The sequence below is a fragment of the Salvelinus fontinalis genome, chromosome 1, assembly GCF_029448725.1.
Source record: "Salvelinus fontinalis isolate EN_2023a chromosome 1, ASM2944872v1, whole genome shotgun sequence".
Lineage (NCBI taxonomy): Eukaryota > Metazoa > Chordata > Actinopteri > Salmoniformes > Salmonidae > Salvelinus > Salvelinus fontinalis.
This window is the reverse complement of record NC_074665.1, coordinates 93722608-93744728: the sequence shown is the minus strand read 5'-3', so window position 1 is coordinate 93744728 and position 22121 is coordinate 93722608. Positions and strand designations below refer to the sequence as shown.

General features: G+C 54.1%; 1 protein-coding gene across 4 annotated transcripts in view; it reads left to right on the top strand.

Annotated features, from left to right (window-relative positions):
* Positions 1-10017: 10017 nt before the first annotated feature.
* rhobtb1 (Rho related BTB domain containing 1) overlaps positions 10018-22121 on the top strand; it is an 89910-nt gene continuing 77806 nt past the window's right edge. For 2 of the 4 annotated variants that reach the window (XM_055936532.1, XM_055936544.1), the window contains exon 1: positions 10018-10561. The gene's annotated coding sequence lies outside the window, so the exon portion shown is untranslated. The remainder of the gene's footprint in view (positions 10562-22121) is intronic. The other 2 variants (XR_008761038.1, XM_055936524.1) reach the window with 1 other exon arrangement.

The following is a 22121-nucleotide window of genomic DNA, read 5'->3' as shown; positions in this document are numbered from 1 at the left end:
AGTAGACTGTTATATCATACAGTAGACTGTTACATCATACAGTAGACTGTTACATCATACAGTAGACTGTTTCATCATACAGTAGACTGTTACATCATACAGTAGACTGTTACATCATACAGTAGACTGATACATCATACAGTAGACTGATACATCATACAGTAGACTGTTACATCATACAGTACAGTAGACTGATACATCATACAGTAGACTGTTACATCATGCAGTAGACTGTTACATCATACAGTAGACTGATACATCATACAGTAGACTGATACATCATACAGTAGACTGATACATCATACAGTAGACTGTTACATCATACAGTAGACTGTTACATCATGCAGTAGACTGTTACATCATACAGTAGACTGTTACATCATACAGTAGACTGTTACATCATACAGTACAGTAGACTGATACATCATACAGTAGACTGTTACATCATACAGTACAGTAGACTGTTACATCATACAGTAGACTGTTACATCATACAGTACAGTAGACTGATACATCATACAGTAGACTGTTACATCATTCAGTACAGTAGACTGATACATCATACAGTAGACTGTTACATCATACAGTACAGTAGACTGTTACATCATACAGTAGACTGATACATCATACAGTAGACTGTTACATCATACAATACAGTAGACTGTTACATCATACAGTACAGTAGACTGATACATCATACAGTAGACTGTTACATCATACAGTAGACTGTTACATCATACAGTACAGTAGACTGTTACATCATACAGTAGACTGTTACATCATACAGTACAGTAGACTGTTACATCATACAGTACAGTAGACTGATACATCATACAGTAGACTGATACATCATACAGTAGACTGATACATCATACAGTAGACTGATACATCATACAGTAGACTGTTACATCATACAGTAGACTGATACATCATACAGTAGACTGTTACATCATACAGTAGACTGTTACATCATACAGTAGACTGATACATCATACAGTAGACTGTTACATCATACAGTACAGTAGACTGATACATCATACAGTAGACTGTTACATCATACAGTAGACTGTTACATCATACAGTAGACTGTTACATCATACAGTAGACTGTTACATCATACAGTAGACTGATACATCATACAGTAGACTGATACATCATACAGTAGACTGTTACATCATACAGTAGACTGATACATCATACAGTAGACTGTTACATCATACAGTAGACTGATACATCATACAGTAGACTGATACATCATACAGTAGACTGTTACATCATACAGTAGACTGATACATCATACAGTAGACTGATACATCATACAGTAGACTGATACATCATACAGTAGACTGATACATCATACAGTAGAGTAGACTGATACATCATACAGTAGACTACTACATCATACAGTAGACTGTTACATCATAGGGAGGAGAGTCCTAAAGCTCCGGAAGTGATGGGTCTGATCTGGTTTGATCTGCATTTCTGTGACATTTGTGCGCACTGACTTTACATAAACAGCTTAGTCAGGGAAGCTGCCGTTTTCTGCAGAGTGCTGCTGGACAGCAGATTTAGAGGGAATCTGGTGTGAGTCTGTATAAATCTCACAGATAATAGATAATGATTGCCCTCTGTAGTGGTTGATAATAGATAATGATTACCCTCTGTGGTGGTTGTTAATAGGTAATGATTACCCTCTGTAGTGGTTGATAATAGGTAATGATTACCCTCTGTAGTGGTTGATAATAGGTAATGATTGCCCTCTGTAGTGGTTGATAATAGGTAATGATTGCCCTCTGTGGTGGTTGATAATAGGTAATGATTACCCTCTGTAGTGGTTGATAATAGGTAATGATTACCCTCTGTGGTGGTTGATAATAGGTAATGATTACCCTCTGTGGTGGTTGATAATAGGTAATGATTGCCCTCTGTAGTGGTTGATAATAGGTAATGATTACCCTCTGTGGTGGTTGTTAATAGGTAATGATTGCCCTCTGTGGTGGTTGATAATAGGTAATGACTGCCCTCTGTAGTGGTTGATAATAGGTAATGATTGCCCTCTGTGGTGGTTAGATAATAGGTAATGATTGCCCTCTGCGGTGGTTGATAATAGGTAATGATTACCCTCTGTGGTGGTTGATAATAGGTAATGATTGCCCTCTGTGGTGGTTGATAATAGGTAATGATTGCCCTCTGTGGTGGTTGATAATAGGTAATGATTGCCCTCTGTGGTGGTTGATAATGATTGCCCTCTGTGGTGGTTGATAATAGGTAATGATTACCCTCTGTGGTGGTTGATAATAGGTAATGATTGCCCTCTGTGGTGGTTGATAATAGGTAATGATTGCCCTCTGTGGTGGTTGTTAATAGGTAATGATTGCCCTCTGTGGTGGTTGATAATAGGTAATGATTGCCCTCTGTGGTGGTTGATAATAGGTAATGATTACCCTCTGTGGTGGTTGATAATAGGTAATGATTGCCCTCTGTAGTGGTTGATAATAGGTAATGATTGCCCTCTGTGGTGGTTGATAATAGGTAATGATTGCCCTCTGTAGTGGTTGATAATAGGTAATGATTGCCCTCTGTGGTGGTTGATAATAGGTCATGGTTTATTATGGATCCCCATTAGTTCCTGTCAAGGCAGCAGCTACTCTTCCTGGGGTTTATTATGGATCCCCATTAGTTCCTGCCTAGGCAGCAGCTACTCTTCTTGGGGTTTATTATGGATCCCCATTAGTTCCTGCCTAGGCAGCAGCTACTCTTCCTGGGGTTTATTATGGATCCCAATTAGTTCCTGCCAAGGCAGCAACTACTCTTCCTGGGGTTTATTATGGATCCCCATTAGTTCCTGTCAAGGCAGCAGCTACTCTTCCTGGGGTTTATTATGGATCCCCATTAGTTCCTGCCAAGGCAGCAGCTACTCTTCCTGGGGTTTATTATGGATCCCCATTAGTTCCTGCCAAGGCAGCAACTACTCTTCCTGGGGTTTATTATGGATCCCAATTAGTTCCTGTCAAGGCAGCAGCTACTCTTCCTGGGGTTTATTATGGATCCCCATTAGTTCCTGCCAAGGCAGCAGCTACTCTTCCTGGAGTTTATTATGGATCCCCATTGTCAATACCACTTCAGTTCTAACTTTATCAAATGTTTACATTCTGTATGACATATTTCTCTATAATGATAAACGTCTCCTATATTCACAGATGGCGTCGGTCGAAACGCTCAGCTCAGCAGCGTGTCTCCCTGCCTGGTCTCTCTCTGTCTCCAGCGGGCAGGGTCTCTCCCTGCCCGGTCTCTCTCTCTCTGTGTCCAGCAGGCAGCGTCCCTCCCTGTCCGGTCTCTCTCTGTCTCCAGCTGGCAGCGTCCCTCCCTGCCCGGTCTCTCTCTGTCTCCAGCTGGCAGCGTCCCTCCCTGCCCGGTCTCTCTCTGTCTCCAGCGGGCAGCGTCCCTCCCTGCCTGGTCTCTCTCTGTCTCCAGCGGGCAGCGTCCCTCCCTGCCCGGTCTCTCTCTGTCTCCAGCGGGCAGCGTCCCTCCCTGTCCGGTCTCTCTCTCTGTCTCCAGCGGGCAGCGTCCCTCCCTGTCCGGTCTCTCTCTCTTCCTCCAACTCAGCAGCGTCCCTCCCTGCCCGGTCTCTCTCTGTCTCCAGCGGGCAGCGTCCCTCCCTGTCCGGTCTCTCTCTCTTCCTCCAACTCAGCAGCGTCCCTCCCTGTCCGGTCTCTCTCTGTGTCCAGCGGGCAGCGTCCCTCCTTGCCCGGTCTCTCTCTGTCTCCAGCGGGCAGCGTCCCTCCCTGTCCGATCTCTCTCTGTCTCCAGCGGGCAGCGTCCCTCCTTGCCCGGTCTCTCTCTGTCTCCAGCGGGCAGCGTCCCTCCCTGCCCGGTCTCTCTCTGTCTCCAGCGGGCAGCGTCCCTCCCTGCCCGGTCTCTCTCTGTCTCCAGCGGGCAGCGTCCCTCCCTGCCCGGTCACTCTCTGTCTCCAGTGGGCAGCGTCCCTCCCTGCCCGGTCTCTCTCTGTCTCCAGCGGGCAGCGTCCCTCCCTGCCCGGTCTCTCTCTGTGTCCAGCGGGCAGCGTCCCTCCCTCCTCGCTCTCTCTCTCTGTCTCCAGAGGGCAGCGTCCCTCCCTGCTTGGTCTCTCTCTGTCTCCAGCGGGCAGCGTCCCTCCCTGCCCGGTCTCTCTCTGTCTCCAGCGGGCAGCGTCCCTCCCTGCCCGGTCTCTCTCTGTCTCCAGCGGGCAGCGTCCCTCCCTGCCCGGTCACTCTCTGTCTCCAGTGGGCAGCGTCCCTCCCTGCCCGGTCTCTCTCTGTCTCCAGCGGGCAGCGTCCCTCCCTGCCCGGTCTCTCTCTGTGTCCAGCGGGCAGCGTCCCTCCCTCCTCGCTCTCTCTCTCTGTCTCCAGAGGGCAGCGTCCCTCCCTGCCCGGTCTCTCTCTCTCTGTGTCCAGCAGGCAGCGTCCCTCCCTGTCCGGTCTCTCTCTGTCTCCAGCTGGCAGCGTCCCTCCCTGCCCGGTCTCTCTCTGTTTCCAGCTGGCAGCGTCCCTCCCTGCCTGGTCTCTCTCTGTCTCCAGCGGGCAGCGTCCCTCCCTGCCCGGTCTCTCTCTGTCTCCAGCGGGCAGCGTCCCTCCCTGTCCGGTCTCTCTCTCTGTCTCCAGCGGGCAGCGTCCCTCCCTGTCCGGTCTCTCTCTCTTCCTCCAACTCAGCAGCGTCCCTCCCTGCCCGGTCTCTCTCTGTCTCCAGCGGGCAGCGTCCCTCCCTGTCCGGTCTCTCTCTCTTCCTCCAACTCAGCAGCGTCCCTCCCTGTCCGGTCTCTCTCTGTGTCCAGCGGGCAGCGTCCCTCCTTGCCCGGTCTCTCTCTGTCTCCAGCGGGCAGCGTCCCTCCCTGTCCGATCTCTCTCTGTCTCCAGCGGGCAGCGTCCCTCCTTGCCCGGTCTCTCTCTGTCTCCAGTGGGCAGCGTCCCTCCCTGCCCGGTCTCTCTCTGTCTCCAGCGGGCAGCGTCCCTCCCTGCCCGGTCTCTCTCTGTCTCCAGCGGGCAGCGTCCCTCCCTGCCCGGTCTCTCTCTGTCTCCAGCGGGCAGCGTCCCTCCCTGCCCGGTCACTCTCTGTCTCCAGTGGGCAGCGTCCCTCCCTGCCCGGTCTCTCTCTGTCTCCAGCGGGCAGCGTCCCTCCCTGCCCGGTCTCTCTCTGTGTCCAGCGGGCAGCGTCCCTCCCTCCTCGCTCTCTCTCTCTGTCTCCAGAGGGCAGCGTCCCTCCCTGCTTGGTCTCTCTCTGTCTCCAGCGGGCAGCGTCCCTCCCTGCCCGGTCTCTCTCTGTCTCCAGCGGGCAGCGTCCCTCCCTGTCCGATCTCTCTCTGTCTCCAGCGGGCAGCGTCCCTCCTTGCCCGGTCTCTCTCTGTCTCCAGCTCAGCAGCGTCCCTCCCTGTCCGGTCTCTCTCTCTGTCTCCAGCGGGCAGTGTCTCTCCCTGTCCGGTCTCTCTCTCTGTCTCCAGCTAAGCAGCGTCCCTCCCTGCCCGGTCTCTCTCTGTCTCCAGCGGGCAGCGTCCCTCCCTGCCCGGTCTCTCTCTGTCTCCAGCGGGCAGCGTCCCTCCCTGCCCGGTCTCTCTCTGTCTCCAGCGGGCAGCGTCCCTCCCTGTCCGGTCTCTCTCTCTGTCTCCAGCGGGCAGCGTCCCTCCCTGTCCGGTCTCTCTCTCTGTCTCCAGCTAAGCAGCGTCCCTCCCTGCCCGGTCTCTCTCTGTCTCCAGCGGGCAGCGTCCCTCCCTGCCCGGTCTCTCTCTGTCTCCAGCGGGCAGCGTCCCTCCCTGCCCGGTCTCTCTCTGTCTCCAGCGGGCAGCGTCCCTCCCTGCCCGGTCTCTCTCTGTCTCCAGTGGGCAGCGTCCCTCCCTGCCCGGTCTCTCTCTGTCTCCAGTGGGCAGCGTCCCTCCCTGCCCGGTCTCTCTCTGTCTCCAGCGGGCAGCGTCCCTCCCTGCCCGGTCTCTCTCTGTCTCCAGCGGGCAGCGTCCCTCCCTGCCCGGTCACTCTCTGTCTCCAGTGGGCAGCGTCCCTCCCTGCCCGGTCTCTCTCTGTCTCCAGCGGGCAGCGTCCCTCCCTGCCCGGTCTCTCTCTGTGTCCAGCGGGCAGCGTCCCTCCCTCCTCGGTCTCTCTCTCTGTCTCCAGCTCAGCAGCGACCCTCCCTGCTCGGTCTCTCTCTGTCTCCAGCGGGCAGCGTCCCTCCCTGCCCGGTCTCTCTCTGTGTCCAGCGGGCAGCGTCTCTCCCTCCTCGCTCTCTCTCTCTGTCTCCAGAGGGCAGCGTCCCTCCCTGCCCGGTCTCTCTCTGTCTCCAGCGGGCAGCGTCCCTCCCTGCCCGGTCTCTCTCTGTCTCCAGCGGGCAGCGTCCCTCCCTGTCCGGTCTCTCTCTCTGTCTCCAGCGGGCAGCGTCCCTCCCTGTCCGGTCTCTCTCTCTGTCTCCAGCTCAGCATCGTCCCTCCCTGTCCGGTCTCTCTCTCTGTCTCCAGCGGGCAGTGTCTCTCCCTGTCCGGTCTCTCTCTCTGTCTCCAGCTCAGCAGCGTCCCTCCCTGCCCGGTCTCTCTCTGTCTCCAGCGGGCAGCGTCCCTCCCTGCCCGGTCTCTCTCTGTCTCCAGCGGGCAGCAGCGTCCCTCCCTGCCCGGTCTCTCTCTGTCTCCAGCTCAGCAGCGTCCCTCCCTGTCCGGTCTCTCTCTGTCTCCAGCGGGCAGCGTCCCTCCCTGTCCGGTCTCTCTCTCTGTCTCCAGCTCAGCAGCGTCCCTCCCTGTCCGGTCTCTCTCTCTGTCTCCAGCGGGCAGTGTCTCTCCCTGCCCGGTCTCTCTCTGTCTCCAGCTCAGCAGCGTCCCTCCCTGCCTGGTCTCTCTGTCTCCAGCGGGCAGCGTCCCTCCCTGCCAGGTCTCTCTCTGTGTCCAGCTCAGCAGCGTCCCTCCCTGTCCGGTCTCTCTCTGTGTCCAGCGGGCAGCGTCCCTCCTTGCCCGGTCTCTCTCTGTCTCCACCTCAGCAGCGTCCCTCCCTGTCCGGTCTCTCTCTCTGTCTCCAGCTCAGCAGCGTCCCTCCTTGCCCGGTCTCTCTCTGTCTCCAGCGGGCAGCGTCCCTCCCTGCCCTGTCTCTCTCTCTGTCTCCAGCGGGCAGCGTCCCTCCCTGCCCGGTCTCTCACTCTGTCTCCAGCGGGCAGCGTCCCTCCCTGCCTGGTCTCTCTCTGTCTCCAGCGGGCAGCGTCCCTCCCTGTCCGGTCTCTCTCTCTGTCTCCAGCGGGCAGCGTCCCTCCCTGCCCGGTCTCTCTCTGTCTCCAGCTCAGCAGCGTCCCTCCCTGCCTGGTCTCTCTCTGTCTCCAGCGAGCAGCATCCCTCCCTGTCCGATCTCTCTCTGTCTCCAGCGGGCAGCGTCCCTCCCTGGCCGGTCTCTCTCTGTCTCCAGCGGGCAGCGTCCCTCCCTGCCCGGTCTCTCTCTGTCTCCAGAGGGCAGCGTCCCTCCCTGCCCGGTCTCTCTCTGTCTCCAGTGGGCAGCGTCCCTCCCTGCCCGGTCTCTCTCTGTCTCCAGCTCAGCAGCGTCCCTCCCTGCCCGGTCTCTCTCTGTGTCCAGCGGGCAGCATCCCTCCTTGCCCGGTCTCTCTCTGTCTCCACCTCAGCAGCGTCCCTCCCTGCCCGGTCTCTCTCTGTCTCCAGCGGGCAGCTTCCCTCCTTGCCTGGTCTCTTTCTGTCTCCAGCTCAGCAGTGTCCCTCCTTGCCTGGTCTCTCTCTGTCTCCAGCGGGCAGCGTCCCTCCCTGCCCGGTCTCTCTCTGTCTCCAGCGGGCAGCGTCCCTCCCTGCCCGGTCTCTCTCTGTCTCCAGCAGGCAGCGTCCCTCCCTGCCCGGTCTCTCTCTGTCTCCAGCGGGCAGCGTCCCTCCCTGCCCGGTCTCTCTCTGTCTCCAGCGGGCAGCGTCCCTCCCTGCCCGGTCACTCTCTGTCTCCAGTGGGCAGCGTCCCTCCCTGCCCGGTCTCTCTCTGTCTCCAGCGGGCAGCGTCCCTCCCTGCCCGGTCTCTCTCTGTCTCCAGCGGGCAGCGTCCCTCCCTGCCCGGTCACTCTCTGTCTCCAGCGGGCAGTGTCTCTCCCTGTCCGGTCTCTCTCTCTGTCTCCAGTTCAGCAGCGTCCCTCCCTGCCCGGTCTCTCTCTGTCTCCAGCGGGCAGCGTCCCTCCCTGCCAGGTCTCTCTCTGTGTCCAGCTCAGCCGCGTCCCTCCCTGTCCGGTCTCTCTCTGTCTCCAGCGGGCAGTGTCCCTCCCTGCCCGGTCTCTCTCTGTCTCCAGCGGGCAGCGTCCCTCCCTGTCCGGTCTCTCTCTGTCTCCAGCGGGCAGCGTCTCTCCCTGCCCGGTCTCTCTCTGTCTCCAGCTCTGCAGCGTCCCTCCCTGTCCGGTCTCTCTCTGTCTCCAGCGGGCAGCGTCCCTCCCTGCCGGTCTCTCTCTGTCTCCAGCTCAGCAGCGTCCCTCCCTGCCCGGTCTCTCTCTGTCTCCAGCGGGCAGCGGCACTCTCTGCCCGGTCTCTCTCTGTGTCCAGCGGGCAGCGTCCCTCCCTGCCCGGTCTCTCTCTGTCTCCAGCGGGCAGCGTCCCTCCCTGCCCGGTCTCTCTCTGTCTCCAGCGGGCAGCATCCCTCCCTGCCCGGTCTCTCTCTGTCTCCAGCGGGCAGCGTCCCTCCCTGTCCGGTCTCTCTCTCTGTCTCCAGCGGGCAGCGTCCCTCCCTGTCCGGTCTCTCTCTCTGTCTCCAGCGGGCAGCGTCCCTCCCTGTCCGGTCTCTCTCTCTGTCTCCAGCGGGCAGCGTCCCTCCCTGTCCGGTCTCTCTCTCTGTCTCCAGCGGGCAGCGTCCCTCCCTGCCCGGTCTCTCTCTGTCTCCAGCGGGCAGCGTCCCTCCCTGGCCGATCTCTCTCTCTGTGTCCAGTTCAGCAGCGTCTCTCCCTGTCCGGTCTCTCTCTGTCTCCAGCGGGCAGCGTCCCTCCCTGTCCGGTCTCTCTCTCTGTCTCCAGCTCAGCAGCGTCCCTCCCTGTCCGGTCTCTCTCTCTGTCTCCAGCGGGCAGCGTCCCTCCCTGCCCAGTCTCTCTCTGTCTCCAGCGGGCAGCGTCCCTCCCTGTCCGGTCTCTCTCTCTGTCTCCAGCTCAGCAGCGTCCCTCCCTGTCCGGTCTCTCTCTCTGTGTCCAGCGGGCAGCGTCCCTCCCTGAACGATCTCTCTGTCTCCAGCTCAGCAGCGAATATACAGACAAGCGTGGTGACCACATGGATGACGTATGTTGCGCAGTTTAAAAGTGTCGAGTGTGTGTGGAGACAAATGGATTCGTTTCAGTCAGTCGTCCTGATAAACCCCTCTGATAAAGTTTAGCAACAGACGCAGCATGGCACTAGTTCAAACTTGTAAAAGAAAGTGCTGTTTATTTCGATGGGCGAGGGAGAAATAACTTGTAATAGTAACCGTCGGGATGTCACCGTGATACAGTCTACATGTAACAGTATAACTTTAGTACGTCCCCTGGCCCCGACCCGGGCGCGAACCAGGGACCCTCTGCACACATCAACACATACACTGCTCAATGGGGAGAGTTTGCGCTGCAAGCCGACATCACAACATTTGTATTTTGTTTATTTAACCTGTATTTAACTTGGCAAGTCAGTTAACAAACAAATTCTTATTTCCAATGACAGCCTGCCCCGGCAAACCCGGACGACGCTGGGACAATTGTGCACCGCACTATGGGACTCCCAATCACGGCCGGATGTGATACAACATGGGTCACATCAGTGTCATCGCTCCCGCTGGATATAGTGTAGCCAATATCAGACCAGGGTGAAAGATAAAGCACATTCATTCTAGTGGTTTTAGACGAACATGTACAACTAAAGCATTTAATGTCGGTCTAAAGAGACATTTTTGTAAAAAAGAAATAAATAATACTATTATTCCGATAGAACGGAATGATTCTGAACACTCCCACGTCCCAACTTCGGCAGACAAGTTTCAAATGATCACTGACATTTCTAGACACAAACACAAATCCGCTAACTGGGAATCAGAACGACTGACTGAACCGAATCCGTTTGTCTCCACTCGACTCTCACTGCGCTCCAAACGTCATCCATGTAGGCACCGGCCGTACCGGTATAACCTCTCCGGTCGCGGGCTGAACCACCTGGTTTTTCTGAATGAAACCGTAGCTCGCCTCGCGCTATAAATAGAACGGACGGGCCTGACGTCACCGTGGAAGCCGCATCACGTCGTTTTGTTCCGTGTTGTGTGGCTGCAGATTATTTTTATTTATTTAACCGATGCGCTTTCGGATGGGGAAGGACAGAGTACTTCTGAAGGCAGCCTGAACAATGAAGCTAGATACGTAGTAGGGGTTATTGTTACATTGGGAAGGGAGGAAAGGATTACCGGTCAACGAACTGGGGCGTGATACCAGTTACGACATGATCTTGCAGTAGTTGCCTAGCTAGCGGCGAGCGGTTCTTATTTGTACAGTAGCCATCGAGCTACCTGCAATTATTGAATCGTACTCTGACCTCCTGACTGTAGTTTTGGTCGACCAGATCCCACTCACTCAGCCCTGGAGAACGGTAGGTGCTTCTGTTATGACATCTTGACAGACTGGAACAAGGACTAGGGTGGTGTCTGTCCTCTCATTGTTATTTCATTACAGAGCTGTGCTTGGCACTTACACTGTAGTTGAGTCGAGATGCACTTTAACTCATTTTAATGTGTGGATACAAATTATATCATGCAATGATACTATTCTTGTTACATTATTTGATTGATATCATTATTTGAGTCCCAAGTTAGTGTCCATTTAGAGTACACTACAGCAGTCTGGTTGTGAAACACACTAGAGGTTTGGAAACATTTAAAGACTTTGTTGACATGCACCTAAATGACATCACAGAGGGATTATGACATCACAGAGGGATTATGACATCACAGAGGGATTATGACATCACAGAGGGATTATGACAAGCAGCAGACTCCCATCTTCTGAACTGGTTAACAAGTCATGTTATAAAACATGCATGTAGCTAATTAGATTAGTTTATTAGTCACATGCAACTACTGTGATTTATTATTATTTGACCCTGCTGGTCATTTATGAACATTTTAACATCTTGGCCATGTTCTGTTATAATCTCCACCCGGCACAGCCAGAAGAGGACTGGCCACCCCTCATAGTTCCTCTCTAGGTTTCTTCCTAGGTTTTGGCCTTTCTAGGGAGTTTTTCCTAGCCACCGTGCTTCTACACCTGCATTGCTTGCTGTTTGGGGTTTTAGGCTGGGTTTCTGTACAGCACTTTGAGACATCAGCTGATCTAAGAAGGGCTTTATCAATACATTTGATTTGATGCACAGGGTCGCAAATGTAATTGCAGGGAACAGTGAAATTCTTCACCTCTGACATGTTGTTACACTCCTTTTCCTCCTCTTTCAGAGTAGCATCACTGGTGTTGACTAGGCCCGTGTTCCCTCCTCTTTCAGAGTAGCATCACTGGTGTTGACTAGGCCCGTGTTCCCTCCTCTTTCAGAGTAGCATCACTGGTGTTGACTAGGCCCGTGTTCCCTCCTCTTTCAGAGTAGCATCACTGGTGTTGACTAGGCCCGTGTTCCCTCCTCTTTCAGAGTAGCATCACTGGTGTTGACTAGGCCCGTGTTCCCTCCTCTTTCAGAGTAGCGTCACTGGTGTTGACTAGGCCCGTGTTCCCTCCTCTTTCAGAGTAGCATCACTGGTGTTGACTAGGCCCGTGTTCCCTCCTCTTTCAGAGTAGCATCACTGGTGTTGACTAGGCCCGTGTTCCCTCCTCTTTCAGAGTAGCATCACTGGTGTTGACTAGGCCCGTTCCCTCCTCTTTCAGAGTAGCATCACTGGTGTTGACTAGGCCCGTGTTCCCTCCTCTTTCAGAGTAGCATCACTGGTGTTGACTAGGCCCGTGTTCCCTCCTCTTTCAGAGTAGCATCACTGGTGTTGACTAGGCCCGTGTTCCCTCCTCTTTCAGAGTAGCATCACTGGTGTTGACTAGGCCCGTGTTCCCTCCTCTTTCAGAGTAGCATCACTGGTGTTGACTAGGCCCGTTCCCTCCTCTTTCAGAGTAGCGTCCCTGGTGTTGACTAGGCCCGTGTTCCCTCCTCTTTCAGAGTAGCGTCACTGGTGTTGACTAGGCCCGTGTTCCCTCCTCTTTCAGAGTAGCATCACTGGTGTTGACTAGGCCCGTGTTCCCTCCTCTTTCAGAGTAGCATCACTGGTGTTGACTAGGCCCGTGTTCCCTCCTCTTTCAGAGTAGCATCACTGGTGTTGACTAGGCCCGTTCCCTCCTCTTTCAGAGTAGCATCACTGGTGTTGACTAGGCCCGTGTTCCCTCCTCTTTCAGAGTAGCATCACTGGTGTTGACTAGGCCCGTGTTCCCTCCTCTTTCAGAGTAGCGTCACTGGTGTTGACTAGGCCCGTGTTCCCTCCTCTTTCAGAGTAGCATCACTGGTGTTGACTAGGCCCGTGTTCCCTCCTCTTTCAGAGTAGCATCACTGGTGTTGACTAGGCCCGTGTTCCCTCCTCTTTCAGAGTAGCATCACTGGTGTTGACTAGGCCCGTGTTCCCTCCTCTTTCAGAGTAGCATCACTGGTGTTGACTAGGCCCGTGTTCCCTCCTCTTTCAGAGTAGCATCACTGGTGTTGACTAGGCCCGTTCCCTCCTCTTTCAGAGTAGCATCACTGGTGTTGACTAGGCCCGTGTTCCCTCCTCTTTCAGAGTAGCATCACTGGTGTTGACTAGGCCCGTGTTCCCTCCTCTTTCAGAGTAGCATCACTGGTGTTGACTAGGCCCGTGTTCCCTCCTCTTTCAAAGTAGCATCACTGGTGTTGACTAGGCCCGTTCCCTCCTCTTTCAGAGTAGCATCACTGGTGTTGACTAGGCCCGTGTTCCCTCCTCTTTCAGAGTAGCATCACTGGTGTTGACTAGGCCCGTGTTCCCTCCTCTTTCAAAGTAGCATCACTGATGTTGACTAGGCCCGTGTTCCCTCCTCTTTCAGAGTAGCATCACTGGTGTTGACTAGGCCCGTGTTCCCTCCTCTTTCAGAGTAGCATCACTGGTGTTGACTAGGCCCGTTCCCTCCTCTTTCAGAGTAGCGTCACTGGTGTTGACTAGGCCCGTTCCCTCCTCTTTCAGAGTAGCATCACTGATGTTGACTAGGCCCGTGTTCCCTCCTCTTTCAGAGTAGCATCACTGGTGTTGACTAGGCCCGTGTTCCCTCCTCTTTCAGAGTAGCATCACTGGTGTTGACTAGGCCCGTTCCCTCCTCTTTCAGAGTAGCATCACTGGTGTTGACTAGGCCCGTTCCCTCCTCTTTCAGAGTAGCATCACTGGTGTTGACTAGGCCCGTGTTCCCTTCTCTTTCAGAGTAGCATCACTGGTGTTGACTAGGCCCGTGTTCCCTCCTCTTTCAGAGTAGCATCACTGGTGTTGACTAGGCCCGTGTTCCCTCCTCTTTCAGAGTAGCGTCACTGGTGTTGACTAGGCCCGTGTTCCCTCCTCTTTCAGAGTAGCGTCACTGGTGTTGACTAGGCCCGTGTTCCCTCCTCTTTCAGAGTAGCGTCACTGGTGTTGACTAGGCCCGTGTTCCCTCCTCTTTCAGAGTAGCGTCACTGGTGTTGACTAGGCCCGTGTTCCCTCCTCTTTCAGAGTAGCATCACTGGTGTTGACTAGGCCCGTTCCCTCCTCTTTCAGAGTAGCATCACTGGTGTTGACTAGGCCCGTTCCCTCCTCTTTCAGAGTAGCATCACTGGTGTTGACTAGGCCCGTGTTCCCTTCTCTTTCAGAGTAGCATCACTGGTGTTGACTAGGCCCGTGTTCCCTCCTCTTTCAGAGTAGCATCACTGGTGTTGACTAGGTCCGTGTTCCCTCCTCTTTCAGAGTAGCATCACTGGTGTTGACTAGGTCCGTGTTCCCTCCTCTTTCAGAGTAGCATCACTGGTGTTGACTAGGCCCGTGTTCCCTCCTCTTTCAGAGTAGCATCACTGGTGTTGACTAGGCCCGTGTTCCCTCCTCTTTCAGAGTAGCATCACTGGTGTTGACTAGGCCCGTGTTCCCTCCTCTTTCAGAGTAGCGTCACTGGTGTTGACTAGGCCCGTGTTCCCTCCTCTTTCAGAGTAGCGTCACTGGTGTTGACTAGGCCCGTGTTCCCTCCTCTTTCAGAGTAGCGTCACTGGTGTTGACTAGGCCCGTGTTCCCTCCTCTTTCAGAGTAGCATCACTGGTGTTGACTAGGCCCGTGTTCCCTCCTCTTTCAGAGTAGCATCACTGGTGTTGACTAGGCCCCTGGTGTTGACTAGGCCTGTGTTCCCTCCTCTTTCAGAGTAGCATCACTGGTGTTGACTAGGCCCGTGTTCCCTCCTCTTTCAGAGTAGCATCACTGGTGTTGACTAGGCCCGTGTTCCCTCCTCTTTCAGAGTAGCATCACTGATGTTGACTAGGCCCGTGTTCCCTCCTCTTTCAGAGTAGCATCACTGGTGTTGACTAGGCCCGTTCCCTCCTCTTTCAGAGTAACATCACTGGTGTTGACTAGGCCCGTTCCCTCCTCTTTCAGAGTAGCATCACTGGTGTTGACTAGGCCCGTTCCCTCCTCTTTCAGAGTAGCATCACTGGTGTTGACTAGGCCCGTTCCCTCCTCTTTCAGAGTAGCATCACTGGTGTTGACTAGGCCCGTGTTCCCTCCTCTTTCAGAGTAGCGTCACTGGTGTTGACTAGGCCCGTGTTCCCTCCTCTTTCAGAGTAGCATCACTGGTGTTGACTAGGCCCGTTCCCTCCTCTTTCAGAGTAGCATCACTGGTGTTGACTAGGCCCGTGTTCCCTCCTCTTTCAGAGTAGCATCACTGGTGTTGACTAGGCCCGTGTTCCCTCCTCTTTCAGAGTAGCGTCACTGGTGTTGACTAGGCCCGTGTTCCCTCCTCTTTCAGAGTAGCGTCACTGGTGTTGACTAGGCCCGTGTTCCCTCCTCTTTCAGAGTAGCGTCACTGGTGTTGACTAGGCCCGTGTTCCCTCCTCTTTCAGAGTAGCATCACTGGTGTTGACTAGGCCCGTTCCCTCCTCTTTCAGAGTAGCATCACTGGTGTTGACTAGGCCCGTTCCCTCCTCTTTCAGAGTAGCATCACTGGTGTTGACTAGGCCCGTTCCCTCCTCTTTCAGAGTAGCATCACTGGTGTTGACTAGGCCCGTTCCCTCCTCTTTCAGAGTAGCATCACTGGTGTTGACTAGGCCCGTGTTCCCTCCTCTTTCAGAGTAGCGTCACTGGTGTTGACTAGGCCCGTGTTCCCTCCTCTTTCAGAGTAGCATCACTGGTGTTGACTAGGCCCGTTCCCTCCTCTTTCAGAGTAGCATCACTGGTGTTGACTAGGCCCGTGTTCCCTCCTCTTTCAGAGTAGCATCACTGGTGTTGACTAGGCCCGTTCCCTCCTCTTTCAGAGTAGCATCACTGGTGTTGACTAGGCCCGTGTTCCCTCCTCTTTCAGAGTAGCATCACTGGTGTTGACTAGGCCCGTTCCCTCCTCTTTCAGAGTAGCATCACTGGTGTTGACTAGGCCCGTTCCCTCCTCTTTCAGAGTAGCATCACTGGTGTTGACTAGGCCCGTTCCCTCCTCTTTCAGAGTAGCGTCACTGGTGTTGACTAGGCCCGTGTTCCCTCCTCTTTCAGAGTAGCGTCACTGGTGTTGACTAGGCCCGTGTTCCCTCCTCTTTCAGAGTAGCATCACTGGTGTTGACTAGGCCCGTTCCCTCCTCTTTCAGAGTAGCATCACTGGTGTTGACTAGGCCCCTGGTGTTGACTAGGCCCGTGTTCCCTCCTCTTTCAGAGTAGCATCACTGGTGTTGACTAGGCCCGTGTTCCCTCCTCTTTCAGAGTAGCGTCACTGGTGTTGACTAGGCCCGTGTTCCCTCCTCTTTCAGAGTAGCATCACTGGTGTTGACTAGGCCCGTTCCCTCCTCTTTCAGAGTAGCATCACTGGTGTTGACTAGGCCCGTGTTCCCTCCTCTTTCAGAGTAGCATCACTGGTGTTGACTAGGCCCGTTCCCTCCTCTTTCAGAGTAGCATCACTGGTGTTGACTAGGCCCGTGTTCCCTCCTCTTTCAGAGTAGCATCACTGGTGTTGACTAGGCCCGTGTTCCCTCCTCTTTCAGAGTAGCATCACTGGTGTTGACTAGGCCCGTTCCCTCCTCTTTCAGAGTAGCATCACTGGTGTTGACTAGGCCCGTTCCCTCCTCTTTCAGAGTAGCATCACTGGTGTTGACTAGGCCCGTTCCCTCCTCTTTCAGAGTAGCGTCACTGGTGTTGACTAGGCCCGTGTTCCCTCCTCTTTCAGAGTAGCGTCACTGGTGTTGACTAGGCCCGTGTTCCCTCCTCTTTCAGAGTAGCATCACTGGTGTTGACTAGGCCCGTTCCCTCCTCTTTCAGAGTAGCGTCACTGGTGTTGACTAAGCCCTTGTTCCCTCCTCTTTCAGAGTAGCATCACTGGTGTTGACTAGGCCCGTTCCCTCCTCTTTCAGAGTAGCATCACTGGTGTTGACTAGGCCCGTGTTCCCTCCTCTTTCAGAGTAGCATCACTGGTGTTGACTAGGCCCGTTCCCTCCTCTTTCAGAGTAGCATCACTGGTGTTGACTAGGCCCGTGTTCCCTCCTCTTTCAGAGTAGCATCACTGGTGTTGACTAGGCCCGTGTTCCCTCCTCTTTCAGAGTAGCATCACTGGTGTTGACTAGGCCCGTGTTCCCTCCTCTTTCAGAGTAGCATCACTGGTGTTGACTAGGCCCGTTCCCTCCTCTTTCAGAGTAGCATCACTGGTGTTGACTAGGCCCGTGTTCCCTCCTCTTTCAGAGTAGCATCACTGGTGTTGACTAGGCCCGTGTTCCCTCCTCTTTCAGAGTAGCATCACTGGTGTTGACTAGGCCCGTTCCCTCCTCTTTCAGAGTAGCGTCCCTGGTGTTGACTAGGCCCGTGTTCCCTCCTCTTTCAGAGTAGCATCACTGGTGTTGACTAGGCCCGTGTTCCCTCCTCTTTCAGAGTAGCATCACTGGTGTTGACTAGGCCCGTGTTCCCTTCTCTTTCAGAGTAGCATCACTGGTGTTGACTAGGCCCGTTCCCTCCTCTTTCAGAGTAGCATCACTGGTGTTGACAAGGCCCGTGTTCCCTCCTCTTTCAGAGTAGCATCACTGGTGTTGACTAGGCCCGTGTTCCCTCCTCTTTCAGAGTAGCATCACTGGTGTTGACTAGGCCCGTGTTCCCTACTCTTTCAGAGTAGCATCACTGGTGTTGACTAGGCCCGTGTTCCCTCCTCTTTCAGAGTAGCATCACTGGTGTTGACTAGGCCCGTGTTCCCTCCTCTTTCAGAGTAGCATCACTGGTGTTGACTAGGCCCGTGTTCCCTCCTCTTTCAGAGTAGCATCACTGGTGTTGACTAGGCCCGTGTTCCCTCCTCTTTCAGAGTAGCATCACTGGTGTTGACTAGGCCCGTGTTCCCTCCTCTTTCAGAGTAGCGTCACTGGTGTTGACTAGGCCCGTGTTCCCTCCTCTTTCAGAGTAGCGTCACTGGTGTTGACTAGGCCCGTGTTCCCTCCTCTTTCAGAGTAGCGTCACTGGTGTTGACTAGGCCCGTGTTCCCTCCTCTTTCAGAGTAGCATCACTGGTGTTGACTAGGCCCGTGTTCCCTCCTCTTTCAGAGTAGCATCACTGGTGTTGACTAGGCCCGTGTTCCCTCCTCTTTCAGAGTAGCGTCACTGGTGTTGACTAGGCCCGTGTTCCCTCCTCTTTCAGAGTAGCATCACTGGTGTTGACTAGGCCCGTGTTCCCTCCTCTTTCAGAGTAGCATCACTGGTGTTGACTAGGCCCGTGTTCCCTCCTCTTTCAGAGTAGCGTCACTGGTGTTGACTAGGCACGTGTTCCCTCCTCTTTCAGAGTAGCGTCACTGGTGTTGACTAGGCCCGTGTTCCCTCCTCTTTCAGAGTAGCGTCACTGGTGTTGACTAGGCCCGTGTTCCCTCCTCTTTCAGAGTAGCGTCACTGGTGTTGACTAGGCCCGTTCCCTCCTCTTTCAGAGTAGCGTCACTGGTGTTCACTAGGCCCGTGTTCCCTCCTCTTTCAGAGTAGCATCACTGGTGTTGACTAGGCCCGTGTTCCCTCCTCTTTCAGAGTAGCATCACTGGTGTTGACTAGGCCCGTGTTCCCTCCTCTTTCAGAGTAGCATCACTGGTGTTGACTAGGCCCGTGTTCCCTCCTCTTTCAGAGTAGCATCACTGGTGTTGACTAGGCCCGTTCCCTCCTCTTTCAGAGTAGCATCACTGGTGTTGACTAAGCCCTTGTTCCCTCCTCTTTCAGAGTAGCATCACTGGTGTTGACTAGGCCCGTTCCCTCCTCTTTCAGAGTAGCATCACTGGTGTTGACTAGGCCCGTGTTCCCTCCTCTTTCAGAGTAGCATCACTGGTGTTGACTAGGCCCGTGTTCCCTCCTCTTTCAGAGTAGCATCACTGGTGTTGACTAGGCCCGTGTTCCCTCCTCTTTCAGAGTAGCATCACTGGTGTTGACTAGGCCCGTGTTACCTCCTCTTTCAGAGTAGCATCACTGGTGTTGACTAGGCCCGTGTTACCTCCTCTTTCAGAGTAGCGTCCCTGGTGTTGACTAGGCCCGTGTTCCCTCCTCTTTCAGAGTAGCGTCACTGGTGTTGACTAGGCCCGTGTTCCCTCCTCTTTCAGAGTAGCGTCACTGGTGTTGACTAGGCCCGTTCCCTCCTCTTTCAGAGTAGCGTCACTGGTGTTGACTAGGCCCGTTCCCTCCTCTTTCAGAGTAGCATCACTGGTGTTGACTAGGCCCGTTCCCTCCTCTTTCAGAGTAGCATCACTGGTGTTGACTAGGCCCGTGTTCCCTCCTCTTTCAGAGTAGCATCACTGGTGTTGACTAGGCCCGTGTTCCCTCCTCTTTCAGAGTAGCGTCACTGGTGTTGACTAGGCCCGTGTTCCCTCCTCTTTCAGAGTAGCATCACTGGTGTTGACTAGGCCCGTGTTCCCTCCTCTTTCAGAGTAGCGTCACTGGTGTTGACTAGGCCCGTTCCCTCCTCTTTCAGAGTAGCGTCACTGGTGTTGACTAGGCCCGTTCCCTCCTCTTTCAGAGTAGCATCACTGGTGTTGACTAGGCCCGTGTTCCCTCCTCTTTCAGAGTAGCATCACTGGTGTTGACTAGGCCCGTTCCCTCCTCTTTCAGAGTAGCATCACTGGTGTTGACTAGGCCCGTTCCCTCCTCTTTCAGAGTAGCATCACTGGTGTTGACTAGGCCCGTTCCCTCCTCTTTCAGAGTAGCATCACTGGTGTTGACTAGGCCCGTGTTCCCTCCTCTTTCAGAGTAGCATCACTGGTGTTGACTAGGCCCGTTCCCTCCTCTTTCAGAGTAGCATCACTGGTGTTGACTAGGCCCGTGTTCCCTCCTCTTTCAGAGTAGCATCACTGGTGTTGACTAGGCCCGTGTTCCCTCCTCTTTCAGAGTAGCATCACTGGTGTTGACTAGGCCCGTGTTCCCTCCTCTTTCAGAGTAGCATCACTGGTGTTGACTAGACCCGTGTTCCCTCCTCTTTCAGAGTAGCATCACTGGTGTTGACTAGGCCCGTGTTCCCTCCTCTTTCAGAGTAGCATCACTGGTGTTGACTAGGCCCGTGTTCCCTCCTCTTTCAGAGTAGCATCACTGGTGTTGACTAGGCCCGTTCCCTCCTCTTTCAGAGTAGCATCACTGGTGTTGACTAGGCCCGTGTTCCCTCCTCTTTCAGAGTAGCATCACTGGTGTTGACTAGGCCCGTTCCCTCTTCTTTCAGAGTAGCATCACTGGTGTTGACTAGGCCCGTGTTCCCTCCTCTTTCAGAGTAGCATCACTGGTGTTGACTAGGCCCGTGTTCCCTCCTCTTTCAGAGTAGCATCACTGGTGTTGACTAGGCCCGTGTTCCCTCCTCTTTCAGAGTAGCATCACTGGTGTTGACTAGGCCCGTGTTCCCTCCTCTTTCAGAGTAGCATCACTGGTGTTGACTAGGCCCGTGTTCCCTCCTCTTTCAGAGTAGCATCACTGGTGTTGACTAGGCCCGTTCCCTCTTTCAGAGTAGCATCACTGGTGTTGACTAGGCCCGTGTTCCCTCCTCTTTCAGAGTAGCATCACTGGTGTTGACTAGGCCCGTTCCCTCCTCTTTCAGAGTAGCATCACTGGTGTTGACTAGGCCCGTTCCCTCCTCTTTCAGAGTAGCATCACTGGTGTTGACTAGGCCCGTTCCCTCCTCTTTCAGAGTAGCATCACTGGTGTTGACTAGGCCCGTTCCCTCCTCTTTCAGAGTAGCATCACTGGTGTTGACTAGGCCCGTTCCCTCCTCTTTCAGAGTAGCATCACTGGTGTTGACTAGGCCCGTTCCCTCCTCTTTCAGAGTAGCATCACTGGTGTTGACTGACCTCTAGATGTGATTTGTTTAGGATGCAGGGCTGTGGATTAGAGCCAGTCTCCTCCTCCCTCTATTCCCTGACCTCTTGATGTGATTTGTTTAGGATGCAGGGCTGTGGATTAGAGCCAGTCTCCTCCTCCCTCTATTCCCTGACCTCTAGATGTGATTTTTTTAGGATGCAGGGCTGTGGATCAGAGCCAGTCTCCTCCTCCTCCTCCCTCTATTCCCTGACCTCTTGATGTGATTTGTTTAGGATGCAGGGCTGTGGATTAGAGCCAGTCTCCTCCTCCCTCTATTCCCTGACCTCTAGATGTGATTTGTTTAGGATGCAGGGCTGTGGATCAGAGTCAGTCTCCTCCTCCTCCTCCTCCCTCTATTCTCTGACCTCTAGATGTGATTTGTTTAGGATGCAGGGCTGTGGTGTAGAGCCAGTCTCCTCCTCCTCCTCCTCCCTCTATTCTCTGACCTCTAGATGTTATTTGTTTAGGATGCAGGGCTGTGGATTAGAGCCAGTCTCCTCCTCCTCCTCCTCCTCCCTCTGTTCCCTGACCTCTAGATGTGATTTGTTTAGGATGCAGGGCTGTGGATCAGAGCCAGTCTCCTCCTCCTCCTCCTCCCTCTATTCCCTGACCTCTAGATGTGATTTGTTTAGGATGCAGGGCTGTGGATTAGAGCCAGTCTCCTCCTCCTCCTCCCTCTATTCCCTGACCTCTAGATGTGATTTGTTTAGGATGCAGGGCTGTGGATTAGAGCCAGTCTCCTCCTCCTCCCTCTATTCCCTGACCTCTAGATGTGATTTGTTTAGGATGCAGGGCTGTGGATCAGAGCCAGTCTCCTCCTCCTCCTCCTCCCTCTATTCCCTGACCTCTAGATGTGATTTGTTTAGGATGCAGGGCTGTGGATCAGAGCCAGTCTCCTCCTCCTCCTCCCTCTATTCCCTGACCTCTAGATGTGATTTGTTTAGGATGCAGGGCTGTGGATTAGAGCCAGTCTCCTCCTCCTCCTCCCTCTATTCCCTGACCTCTAGATGTGATTTGTTTAGGATGCAGGGCTGTGGATCAGAGCCAGTCTCCTCCTCCTCCTCCTCCCTCTATTCCCTGACCTCTAGATGTGATTTGTTTAGGATGCAGGGCTGTGGATTAGAGCCAGTCTCCTCCTCCCTCTATTCCCTGACCTCTAGATGTGATTTGTTTAGGATGCAGGGCAGTGGATTAGAGCCAGTCTCCTCCTCCTCCTCCTCCCTCTATTCCCTGACCTCTAGATGTGATTTGTTTAGGATGCAGGGCTGTGGATTAGAGCCAGTCTCCTCCTCCTCCTCCTCCCTCTATTCCCTGACCTCTAGATGTGATTTGTTTAGGATGCAGGGCTGTGGATTAGAGCCAGTCTCCTCCTCCCTCTATTCCCTGACCTCTAGATGTGATTTGTTTAGGATGCAGGGCTGTGGATCAGAGCCAGTCTCCTCCTCCCTCTATTCCCTGACCTCTAGATGTGATTTGTTTATGATGCAGGGCTGTGGATTAGAGCAAGTCTCCTCCTCCTCCTCCCTCTATTCCCTGACCTCTAGATGTGATTTGTTTAGGATGCAGGGCTGTGGATTAGAGCCAGTCTCCTCCTCCTCCTCCCTCTATTCCCTGACCTCTAGATGTGATTTGTTTAGGATGCAGGGCTGTGGTTCAGAGACAGTCTCCTCCTCCTCCT